The 12,067-nt window shown below is 35.8% G+C and overlaps 1 protein-coding gene across 7 annotated transcripts in view; it reads right to left on the bottom strand.

Annotated features, from left to right (window-relative positions):
- LOC100585962 overlaps window positions 1-12,067 on the bottom strand; it is a 131,170-nt gene that overhangs the window by 63,015 nt on the left and 56,088 nt on the right. For all 7 annotated transcript variants that reach the window (XR_004030173.1, XR_001115826.2, XR_004030174.1 and 4 more), the window contains one exon: window positions 10,460-10,526. The gene's annotated coding sequence lies outside the window, so the exon portion shown is untranslated. The remainder of the gene's footprint in view (window positions 1-10,459; window positions 10,527-12,067) is intronic.

The raw sequence follows: 12,067 nt of genomic DNA on the forward strand, positions 1-12,067 counted from the left end.
ATTTCTTCTGATGAAAAAATGACTGAAAGATTGCTTAAAAACTGTGTATGAAGTAGATTTCAATCTGGAAAATTTATTCCAGAAAGTCAGACTATATATGCAAGCCCCCGAAATGTTATTTTAATATTAGATTCTCTTATAATCATTTCCTTATACAAAATGTTAAACTTCTTAGAAATCAAACATTCATATTTTATTTGATGATTTTACTTCCTAAATACTAAATGACTAAATTACAAAAATATGTTAGTCAAGAAATGCAATATAAAAGGTTTGATAAATATGCTATTTACATTTTTTTCTTACATTCTTCTTTTGCTCCCTTTTATGTCCTAATCATTCATACTTGCCCATTGTTATTCTTTCTTAACACTCAATTTTCATCTTGTGTCAATCATCCCTTGTATTCAGCTAGTCAATAAAACGAATTGATTCTTTAAGACCTCAGTTCACTGATTTCTTTGCCATTCTTGATTTCATACCTTAAATCTAGATTTAAGTATCTTATAAATCCAACTGCATTTTAGCTGGACCTCCTAGTCCTTAATCAATTAATAAATCTTCCCAAAGTTACATATTCGAGAATGTATCTAGGCTGGATGAGGTGGCTCATGCCTGTAATCCCAGCACTTTTGGAGGCTGAGGTCGGAGGATTGCTTGAGCCCAGGAATTTGAGAGACCAGCCTGGGCAACATAGCAACACCCCATCTCTACAAAAAAATTTTTATTATTATTTTTTAACTTTTATTTTAAGTTCAGTGGTACAACTGCAGGTTTGTTATGTAGGTAAACTTTTATCATGGGAGGTTTTTTTTGTTTGCTTTTTTTTTTTTTTTTTTTTTTTTTGAGACACAGTTGCACTCTGTTGCCCAGGCTAGGGTGCTGTGGCTCAAACTTGGCTCCCTGTGATCTCCACCTCCCAGGTTCAAGTGATTCTCCTGCCTCAGCCCCCCGAGTAGCTGGGATTACAGACCAGTGTCACAAAGTCGGGCTAACTTTTTTGTATTTTTAGTAGAGATGGGGTTTTGCCATGTTGGCCAGGCTGGTCTTAAACTCCTGACCTCAAGTGATACACCCACCTCAGCCTCCCAAAGTGCTGGGACTACAGGCATGAGCCACCATCCCAGGTCTGTCATGGGAGTTTGTTGCACAGATTATTTCATCACCCAGGTATTAAGCCTAGTACCGATTAGTTGTTTTTCCTGATCCTGTCCCTCCTCCCACCCTCCACCCTCCGAAAGACCACAGTGTGTATTGTTCCCCTCTATGTGTCAATGTGCTCTCATCATTTAGCCCTCCCCACACAAAAAATTTAAAAATCAGCTGGGCATCTGTAATACCAGCTACTCAGGAGCTGAAGTGGGAGGAATCACTTGGGCCCAGGAGTTTGATGCAGCACTGAGCCATAATCATGCCACTGCACTGCACTCCAGCCCAGGTTACAGAGCAAGACCTTGTTTCTTTTTTTTTTTTGAGATGGAGTCTCGCTCTGTCACCCAGGCTGGAGTGCAGTGGCGCCATCTCGGCTCACTGCAAGCTCCGCCTCCCGGATTCATGCCATTCTCCTGCCTCAGCCTCTCCGAGTAGCTGGGACTACAGGCGCCCGCCACCACGCCCGGCTAATTTTTTGTATTTTTAGTAGAGACGGGGTTTCACCGTGGTCTCGATCTCCTAACTTCGTGATCCGCCTGCCTCGGCCTCCCAAAGTGCTGGGATTACAAGCGTGAGCCACTGCGCCCGGCCTAAGACCTTGTTTCAAAATAATAATAATAATAATAATAATTTCTAGTTTCCTAAGTAGAATCTCTACTTTCTGCCTACGTATCAAGGTCTGTATAATTAAGATCTATCCAATGTTTCCTGCTTTTCTCCAAAGAAAACACTTCCATTCCAATTAAATGGTCTTTTTTAAGATATTAACAACCACTAAGAACTTTTGAATACAGAAAATTATTATTATTATTATTAGGTACTGTGCTGGGCAGATAACTGGTTTTATTCCATACTTATCTCTCCATTCAAAATGGACTAGCTGTGAGGAAATCTTTACTAGTATAGACCATGCCATTTCTTCAATCCTTTATCTTAGTCCACTGGAAATATCATCGTGACTCCATCCCTAAAATCTCTGCTTTTATGTTTGCTGGCTGAAAGAAAAGCCACTTTCCCTAACCAGATACAGAAAGAGCCCTAATGGCTAGATGTAGAGCCAAAGAAAAGAGCTTCTAAAAAAAAATACAAAAATATTTTGAAGACAGAATCATTCAGTCCTTATCCTTTATACAACAACCATAGTTCCAAGTCTGGTGATTTATATTCTGGTCTGTGGGCCTTTGATATACCAGAACTCTCCATTCTTATAATCTTCCAACAAAAAAAAGTAGTTATATTGAAAGGTGAGACAAAATAAGTAAATTAAATGTCTTGCTTAATAATTCAACTTGAATATAATAAATCTGAGTAGATGGGAATCTTCAAATCTCTTAAGTTGGTTTTCTATGTTAGAATTTAATATATTTTAAGAAATATGGAAAAAATAAATTGTATATAAGTTAATTTTTTTTCCTTGTTAATGAGTTACAACTTTAATTTCCAATAACATTTTTTAGACATTTTCTTACATGTGCTCTATTATCAGTTCATCTGTAGTTTACATAAAGTTGTTATTGCATTTAACAAAACCATTTAGAAATTCTTTTAAATTTATTTCTGTCCTTACGATCTGTTCTCATTGAAATTCTAGTCATGTCTCCTAAACTATAAAATCATCCTCAGTACAATAAATCTACTGGTCAATTTCTACATTTTAAATTTACTATCAGTAAAATAAACAGCAGAAATTTACACAAGCATATCTAGTAGTGAACAGGTGTTCAACAAATGCCTACTGAATCTAAATTTACAGGATTTGAAATTCTAACACACTTAAGTGTTTCAGTGAACTGCAGCTCAACATGACCTGATAGTATTGATGAAAATGCTAGTGCAATCAGACTGCACTATAGAACTTTATTCACAGATGCAGTGTGTTTTGTACCTATACCACATTAAGTATATTGCAATTAATTCTATATACAATTATTTTAAAAGGAATACTAACAAAATGTAACAGATCCAAAGTAGGGTATCCAGAATACTAATGGTCTAGAAATTAATGCTATGACAGTGGAAGTACCTGAGAATGTACAGCTTAGAGAAAAGACATAAAAACAATTTTTAGACAGTAGATCTAGGGCCAGAGAACAAAGTTATAAACAGAAGATCTTCAAATGATGTTTCATTCAACATCATTTCATTTTTAACACTGAAGAGGAAAAATATAGAGATTTCTGTCTGGTGCCACAGTGTGTGGAGTTTCCACGTTCTCCCCATGTCTGCATGGGTTTTCTCCCACATCCCAAAGATGTGTATGTTATGTTAGTTGGCACATCTAAATTGTCTCAGTATGGCTGAGTGTGGGGGTAGGAGGACACCCTGTGATGGAATGGCATCCTATCCAGGGTTGGTTCCCTCCTTGCATCCTGAGCTTCTAGGATAGGCTCCAGCTATCTGCAACCCCAAAGTGGAGTAAGTGAGTTGGAAAATGAATGAATGTAGATTATTGCAAAATAAAAACTTGTCAAATATACAATCATCATACAAATGCACAACAACAAATGATGTAGTATAAAGGTGCTCAGCAAGCATGCCATATTTGTTATTGCTTGTTTTTGAACAACATGGTGGTAGAAGGTGCTCCTTACAATTTCCGCTTTACAAACACTTATTCCTTATTTTAACTCACCACCACTATGACCATCATCGCTCACTGACTTATCAAAAATTGGGTAAATTATGATCTTGTTTCTATTAAACTTTCTTAAATGTATGTGTAACTCACATTTATTTCACAATGTTTAATACCAGAAATGTGTTGGATCTTTATTTAGAAGATTGGTGATGTTCTTTGTGACCAGAAATAGGCTGTAGGAACTTAACTCTTGTTTATATCAATTAGCCTATGGCGAAACTGGTTTTATTCTATGTCATTTAGCTTAAAGCTGCAGTTTCCAAGAATCTATTCATTACTTTAAGTGAGGACTTACTGTACTAAGTTGAAACCTGCCCTCTGATGAGAAACTTATTTTATGTTAATTAACATAAATGTAATTTATAACATAAAGGAAAACATTTGTTTACTATGATTCTAATTCTAATATTCTAGCGTCAAAATAAAATTAATAAAGTTCAATTTGAAATAAAATTGACTTAGAAAAATTCAGTGTACTTTACTATTTTGTCTTGTTAAGGATTTGGAGGACAGATTGCCAGTTTTAAGTTCTGACTACAGGGCACCAAATACTAGAGGCATAAAGAAACAAACAGCTGAACTAAGGATATAAAAACTAAAAATAATAATTTAAAATTGAGGTGTTCTGAATTTTAATTCAGATATTGTTTCCCTAAACATTTTATTTATTTTTTTGAGATGGAGTCTCGTGCTACTGCCCAGGCTGGAGTGCAGTGGTGGGATCTCGGCTCACTGCAGCCTCCACCTGCCAGGTTCAAGCTATTCTCTCACCTCAGCCTCCCAAGTAGCTGGGATTACAGGCATGTGCCTCCATGCCTGGCTAATTTCTGTATTTTTAGTAGAGACGAGGTTTCACCATGTTGGCCAGACTGGTCTTGAACTCCTGACCTCAAGTGATCCACCCGTCTCGACCTCCCAAAGTGCTGAGATTACAAGTGTGAGCCACCATGCCCGGCTGTTTCCCTAAACATATTTTTTGAGATGGAGTCTCGCCCTTATTGCTTAGGCTGGAGTGCAGTGGCTTGATCTTGGCCCACTGCAACCTCTATCTCTTGCGTTCATGCTATTCTCCTGCCTCAGTCTCCCCAGTAGCTGAGATTACAGGCACCCGCCACCACGCCTGGCTAATTTTTGTATTTTTAGTAGAGACTGGGTTTCACCATGTTGGCCAGGCTGGTCTTGAACTCCTGACCTCAAGTAATCCACCTGCCTCAGCCTCCCAAAGTGCTGGGATTACAGGCATAAGCCACTATATCTGGCCTCCCCAAACATTTTAAACTGAGGTTCTGAAATTTGACCAGTGGTAGAGTACTTGAAAGGATGGCATTCTTAGTGGTAATACTGTTAAATGTATCAAAACTTCATTTTCATTAGCTACAAATAGTTTTACTATAAGAAACTGAGATTTTATAAGACATTTTAAAGTAACTTGTTTTTTTCTTTTTATTTTTTTTTTTGAGATGGAGTCTTGCTCTGTCACCCAGGCTGGAGTGCCATGGTGCAATCTCAGCTCACTGCGACCTCCACCTTCCAGGTTTAAGCAATTCTCCTGCCTCAGCCTCCTGATTAGCTGGCATTACAGGTGCATGCCACCATGCCTGGCTAATTTTTATTTATTTATTTATTTATTTTTGAGACAGAGTTTCACTCCTTTGCCCAGGCGGGAGTGCAGTGGCACGATCTCAGTTCACTGCAACCTCTGCCTTCTGGTTTCAAGCAATTCTCCTGCCTCAGCCTCCCAAGCAGCTGGGACTACAGGTGCTGGCCACCATGCCCGGTTAATTTTTGTATTTTTAGTAGAGACAGGGTTTCACCATGTTGGACAGGCTGGTCTCGAACTCCTGACCTCATGATCTGCCCACCTCAGCCTCCCAAAGTGCTGGGATTACAGGCTTGAGTCACCGCACCCAGCCAAAGTAACTTGTTTTAATGGAAAAATAAGCATAAATTAATTTAGTGGATATAACAGGAAAAATGAAGCTTATAGTCTAGGCAAAAAGGTGTGATAATTGACAACATATATTTTAATTATGCATTCAATTTATTCCTGTTTTTATATGTAAAACTCAAGTTTCAGACTAATAGGTAGTAGATTAGGGCAAAAGTCCATACAGTAAGTCAGGGGATGTTACCTATTGCATTTATAACTTGAAATTCCCATGACAGCAGAGTTGATTATATCTGTACATTTATTTTCTATTTAAATCAGGTCCCATGCTGTTAAATTCTACCTTTTGTTTTCCTAAGAAAACAACCAAGTAACTTCATACATAAGAAATTCCCTGTTATTCCTCTTTGAATCATCCACCTTGAAGGTAAGAAGTTGTTCGGGTCGAAGAAACAAGCCCAACCCCTTTTTATAATTTTGGCACTAAAAATCAAATTTTATGGCTGCAATTTTATTAAGAGCAAAAACACAGCCATCGCTTAAGCACAAAAGCTCATATTTAACTCAATCATTTTGCTAAACATATATAAGACAAATATGGAAGAATGAGGACAAGGAACACCTGGCATTTTTATTAAATGTCTAATTCTCAAAAATAGCAATTATTTGAACAATGAAAAACAGCTGCAGCATATTGTGAACTTTCTCTATATTCATAAATTATAGAATACACAAGAGCCTAGATTTTATATATTTACTTACATATATGTTATATATATACTTATATATATTATATATATACTTATATATATATAACATATATACATATGATGAATGGCACTTCATCATATCAATAGGTTTGTAAGACATTCTCTTTACTACCAAATGCTGACAATAGCTGGTACCTTTATGAATTTTTTGGATTATAACACTCTTCACCACTAATCCAACTGCCAAAAGAACAATTTATTTTTTCTCTTTTGGGAAATTCCTTTCTCCCAGAAACATTCCCATTTTTAAAACTATTCAAGATAATTAGAATTTCCTCATCAATGGCACAGGTATATAGCAATTTACACAACAGTAAATTTCTATCACAATAATTAAAAATAAGAGAAACTCTGGCCATGTCTAGTGCATAATATAATTACATCATTATGGTTTTATTGAAAGCACAACAGATTTTATATCATTTGCCATATATCGATTACTTACTGCTCCACTGATTAAAACATTGTGATTTTTTTTTTGCAGTATTTTCAGTCAGTCCTACATTTGTACTATTTATAATTTACAATTGACAATATTTTCTAGGCGGATATGATTACATGCCATTGCTTTTATTGCTAACTTGATAATACTTCTAAAAACTTATATTGATAACTAGTCATATGTGAGAAATAGTTTTTGTTATTTCTTTTTACTAGCCTTGCTCTTGATAGCACCCAAATTTAATAAGTCTTTGGACTTAGGAAGTAATTTACCTCTATCATTTTGTTTATGGAACTAACATTGACAGCACTGGTGAATTTTCTGCTTCATTTTTTCTTTCCCTATTTATAAAGTCAATATTTTAAGATTTTTATTGTTGTAGATTATTAAAAAGAGAGATGTAATGTTCTTAACTGCTGACAATGTACCTAAAGATGTTTTTTAAGCACCAAATATATATTTAAATTTACATAACAGATGTAAACATGTATTTACATTTGCAGGTAAACATATGTTTACATTTACAAACAGAAATATGTAATTTAAGTGTCTGTAATCGAAAATGCAATGTGAAAAATGAAAATAATTCAAAAAAGAAAAAGAAAAAAAGAAATATAATTATTTCTGAATTTTTTGTTAAGCAACAAAAGTTTAAGATCTCTAAATTGAAAAATAAACTTGAAAAATATTCCATCTCTATATTTAATTTGTAAAAATGAACCCCAAACTGCCATTGTTTGACAGCATTGTATATATGAACATCACTGTTCTACAACTTCTAGAACATCCACATTCCATAAATGAACAGCTTTAAAAAAAAAATCCCATCTTAGGCAGGGCAAGGTGGCTCACGCCTGTAATCCCAGCACTTTGGGAGGCTGAGGTGGGCAGATCACCTGAGGTCGGGAGATCGGACCAGCCTGACCAACATAGAGAAACCCTGTCTATACAAAAACAAACAAACAAAATAACAAAATTAGCCAGGCGTGTTGGCGCATGCCTGTTAACTCCAGCTACTCAGGAGGCTGAGGTAGGAGAATCACCTGAACTCGGGAGGTGGAGGTTGTGGTGGGCCGAGATCGTGCCATTGCACTCCAGCCTGGGCAATAAGAGCGAAACTCCATCTCAAAAAAAAAAAAGAAAATACATCTATCTATCTATCTATCTATCTATCTATCTATCTATCTATCTATCTATCTAGATATCTAAAATCTATCTATACATGTAAATATATATATAAAAATATACATAAAATATATGTCCCATCTTTTTTTTTTTTTTTTTTGAGATGGAGTCTCACTCTGTCGCCCAGGCTGGAGTGCAGTGGCGCGATCTCGGCTCACTGCAAGCTCTGCCTCCCGGGTTCACGCCATTCTCCTGCCTCAGCCTCCAGAGTAGCTGGGACTACAGGCACCCACCACCGCGCCCGGCTAATTAAAATATATATCCCATCTTAAAAAATAAATGGCATTAAACAAACATTAAAAAAATGATAGAAGGGGAACACACAATCACACAGCATCACTGACTATTGTCAGTCACTACGTACCTATTATTCTGGGTATTGTTTAATTGGAAACATCACCATTTTAGAATCCAAGATTAAGGGGAATCTACCTAGAACAGACAACGGAAAGCATTCCAACTATGAAATATGATAAATGGCCTATGTTTAAAAGATGCTGGAGAGTATCCAAGAAAGACTGCTAGCTTAGAAATTTATAAAGGAGATGAAATGAAGAATGTGATGTTATCTGTGCCTATGTATGTTAGAAATTCAATGATACCTATTTCTTGTTGAAAAGTGGACTGCCCTCCATTCTGAGTGTAATATGAATTAAAAAGACTTCTTTTTTTAAAGAGTTAAGTTGAAGAAGGGCTGGGCTGGCTTCCAAGGGACTAATTAAGGAATCCAAGCCTGGACTATATAGGATTCTTTAGGGATTTGCAAATGTTTCCATTCTAATTTTCCAGAGACAAAAATGTAACCGGGAGAAAATTAGAAAAAGAAAGTGACCTGTGGCATTTGGCTACTACTTTGCAAACTGGCTTATTATTAACAGTTTTCAACATTTCATTGATCCCCCACCTAAAAATTCTCACCTTATTGAGTTCAATGGCTGATCGTCTATGATCATAAGGCCATCCCCAATACATACACATTATTTGAGTCACTGTAAGATAATGTAATAAAAGCATCTGAAGCACTAGTTTCATTTAAACAGAGACATGTCCTCATCATCATTAAGAACAGAAAGTCTTGCACTTGAGTTTTTCTTTAGAGATGCAGAATTAGCTCAAGGAATGGATGGAAATGACATTTTTTGGTAACTGATTTTAGGGTCTCAAATACTTTTATGGAAATAAGTATCTTGAGCATTTTATATGCCCTTGATATTGTGAGTTTTTCTAGAAGCATAATATTAATTTCAGTTAACTCGTTAAAATTATTCTTTTAGAATTTCTAAGTGTGTCAAAAGTTAAATGAATTGGGGAAAAATGTTTCTTATTCTAAAAAAGAGGTATGCATGTGTATATATAAAAGGAAGGAAAAAGGAGAAAAATCCTCTTTTTGATATTTGCAGGAAATATCTGAGGTTTAGCTTGGGAGGTGATGGGGCAATCCAGGGCGAGAAATGATGTCTTGAATAATTAAGGTGACTGCTCCTGACCTTCAACTAAACAGACTATCTTCCTGTCTACCCTGAAGGTATCACTTGGGTGTTGCTATCCACTGATTCACTTCAGCAAACTTCCCTGACAGAAGAAAGGGGGACTTACAGCTGGACACTGCCTGGCTCTTTGGAGCGGGTTCTTCACACTATGCATGAACCTGAGATCAGCTGCTGCCATCCTACTCAGGGAGAGCTTGCTAAAGATGCATGGTCCTGGCCCCCACCCAAAACCTCTGACTTTGAATCCATGTCAGAAATCTTTTAATTTATGTACTTACTTGTTTATCTGTTTTGTTCACTGCTATATCTTTGGCTCCTAGAAAAGTACTAGGAACATGGTAGATGCTCAATAAATATGTACTGAATAAATGAAAAAAAAAAAAAAAAAAAAAAAAAAAAGGAAAAGGGACTGCCTTCATGTTTCTCCCACCTCCTCAAGTTTTAACAGCTAAATGTTAAGCTCTTCACAAAGAAGTCTCAAGTGTAACCTGATGAAATTAAAAACAAACTTTACAAAATCACTTCTCAAGTGGAGAGAATACTCTCAAATTTATAAAACCATAAGACCAATAAACCTGAATAATGAGTACTAAAAAAGACAATTACCTATTTGTTAATTCCTTTGAAGGAAAAGGGCTCAAAATTGTGATTCTCAGACTTGGAGATTATAGGGTCTGGGTATAAAATACTTCCCTAAATAACTTACCAAGGCAATGGCATTATTCTTGCTCTAAAGTATTAATTAACATCAAATCTCAACGTGTAGAGGGGGCTAGGAGAGATTAGAAAGTTACCATAATAGGGTAAGCAGGAAAAAAAAAAATCAGAAATAAACCAGAACATGACACCAAACAGTAACTGACAATGATAGGGAGACTCAGAGTTAATACTTACAAGGTAAGAATTGCAGAACTAAGCAGAGGTCTCTTTTATTATGGTCTTCATTCTATCATTATTAAACCTAGGAAAAAGAGGGAAGACTTTAAAAATTTCATCACATTATATAAGTTAGAACATTTCAACTGAGGTTGCCACCGCTGTATTCTGATCCTTATACGGCACAGAACAATCAGATTATAAACACCCAGCAGCATTTGTATGTTTCAGCCCAGTGCAGCATTCTTGTTAGTTTTTTTGTTAAGAGATGGGGTCTTGCTCTATCACCCAGGCTGGAGTGCAATGGTGTGGTCCTAACTCACCGCAACCTCAAACTCTTGAGTTTAAGATATCCTCCTGCCTCAGCCTCCCAAGTAGCTGGGATTACAGGCCTGTGTGCCACTACATCCTGCTTATCACTGGCTTTTAAAATTTGCTATTCTATTACTATTGCCCTCTTGAAGTTTAAGTCAAAAATTTTAGTCAAAGCTAAAACTCTAACTTGGAGCCCAATGAGCTTCTGGAGGACATCATATATTTGCAGATATTTTAAGGTAAATTCAAGATCATATTCCAAGACTGATTAATCTCTCTCACACACATACAATTGCATAATCTATAATTCATGTATTGTATATTGCACAATTCCAAGTACACAAAGGAAGGAACATATGACATATTTTTAAAGATATGCTAGTAATTTGAGTTGGTTAGCATGTTTGGTTTCTGTGGGTCATGATTCTAAGTTGTAGTTGTTACATCAACTAATAGTTAAGCACTTACTATAAGATACAGAATAGAAAGAATATGACAAATTCATCCATGTTCTTAACGGAGCACTGCAAGTATACGCTTTATTGTAGACTAATCTTCAGAGAAAAAGAACAGCATGTTTTTAAAAATTTCAAAATCATTTGCTTCAAAATTCACAGAAAAATCAAGGGAATACCAAAATGAACCTCCACATCCTATCTCTGGACTCCCAATCCAGCTGTACTGAAATCTAAAACTATGCCATACTTACTTCGCTTTGTTTTTTATGAAAATTGATTACACATACAGATGATGTCCTTTGTGAGCTATACCCTGATTCCATTCCATTCTTTCCAAAGATGCAAGCACAATCTTGAATTTGATATTTATTTCCTATGTTTTTACACTATTACTACCAATTCAAGAATTTAAACTTTATCATTGCTTTCAAGCTTTCGATAAATGGTATATCATACATATTTTATATACATGTTACTCTGTATATAACCTTATGCAACTTATTTTTGTTTGCTGAAGTAGGATATTCACCCATGATGATAAACACAGCTCTCATTTTAGTAGCTTTACAGTTCATCACATGACTACGTCACAACTTGCTATTCTTTTCTTGCTTAACATTTACATTGCTTTCATTTTTTTTCCTATTAAAAATAACCAAGACTTTTTTCTACATGTCTGAGTTTATCTAGAGCATCTAGGAATAAAATTGTTGGGTTCAAGCCTATTGTATCTTCAACTTTACAAAGATATTGCTAAATGCTCCCACAAGGAGCATATGAAGAGTTCCTCATTTTATATTTCCTCCAACATTTGGAAGCATATTTAAGAAAAACAGCCACTATCTATATGAAA

Source organism: Nomascus leucogenys, chromosome 5 (assembly GCF_006542625.1).
Source record: "Nomascus leucogenys isolate Asia chromosome 5, Asia_NLE_v1, whole genome shotgun sequence".
In the NCBI taxonomy this organism is placed as follows: Eukaryota; Metazoa; Chordata; class Mammalia; order Primates; family Hylobatidae; genus Nomascus; species Nomascus leucogenys.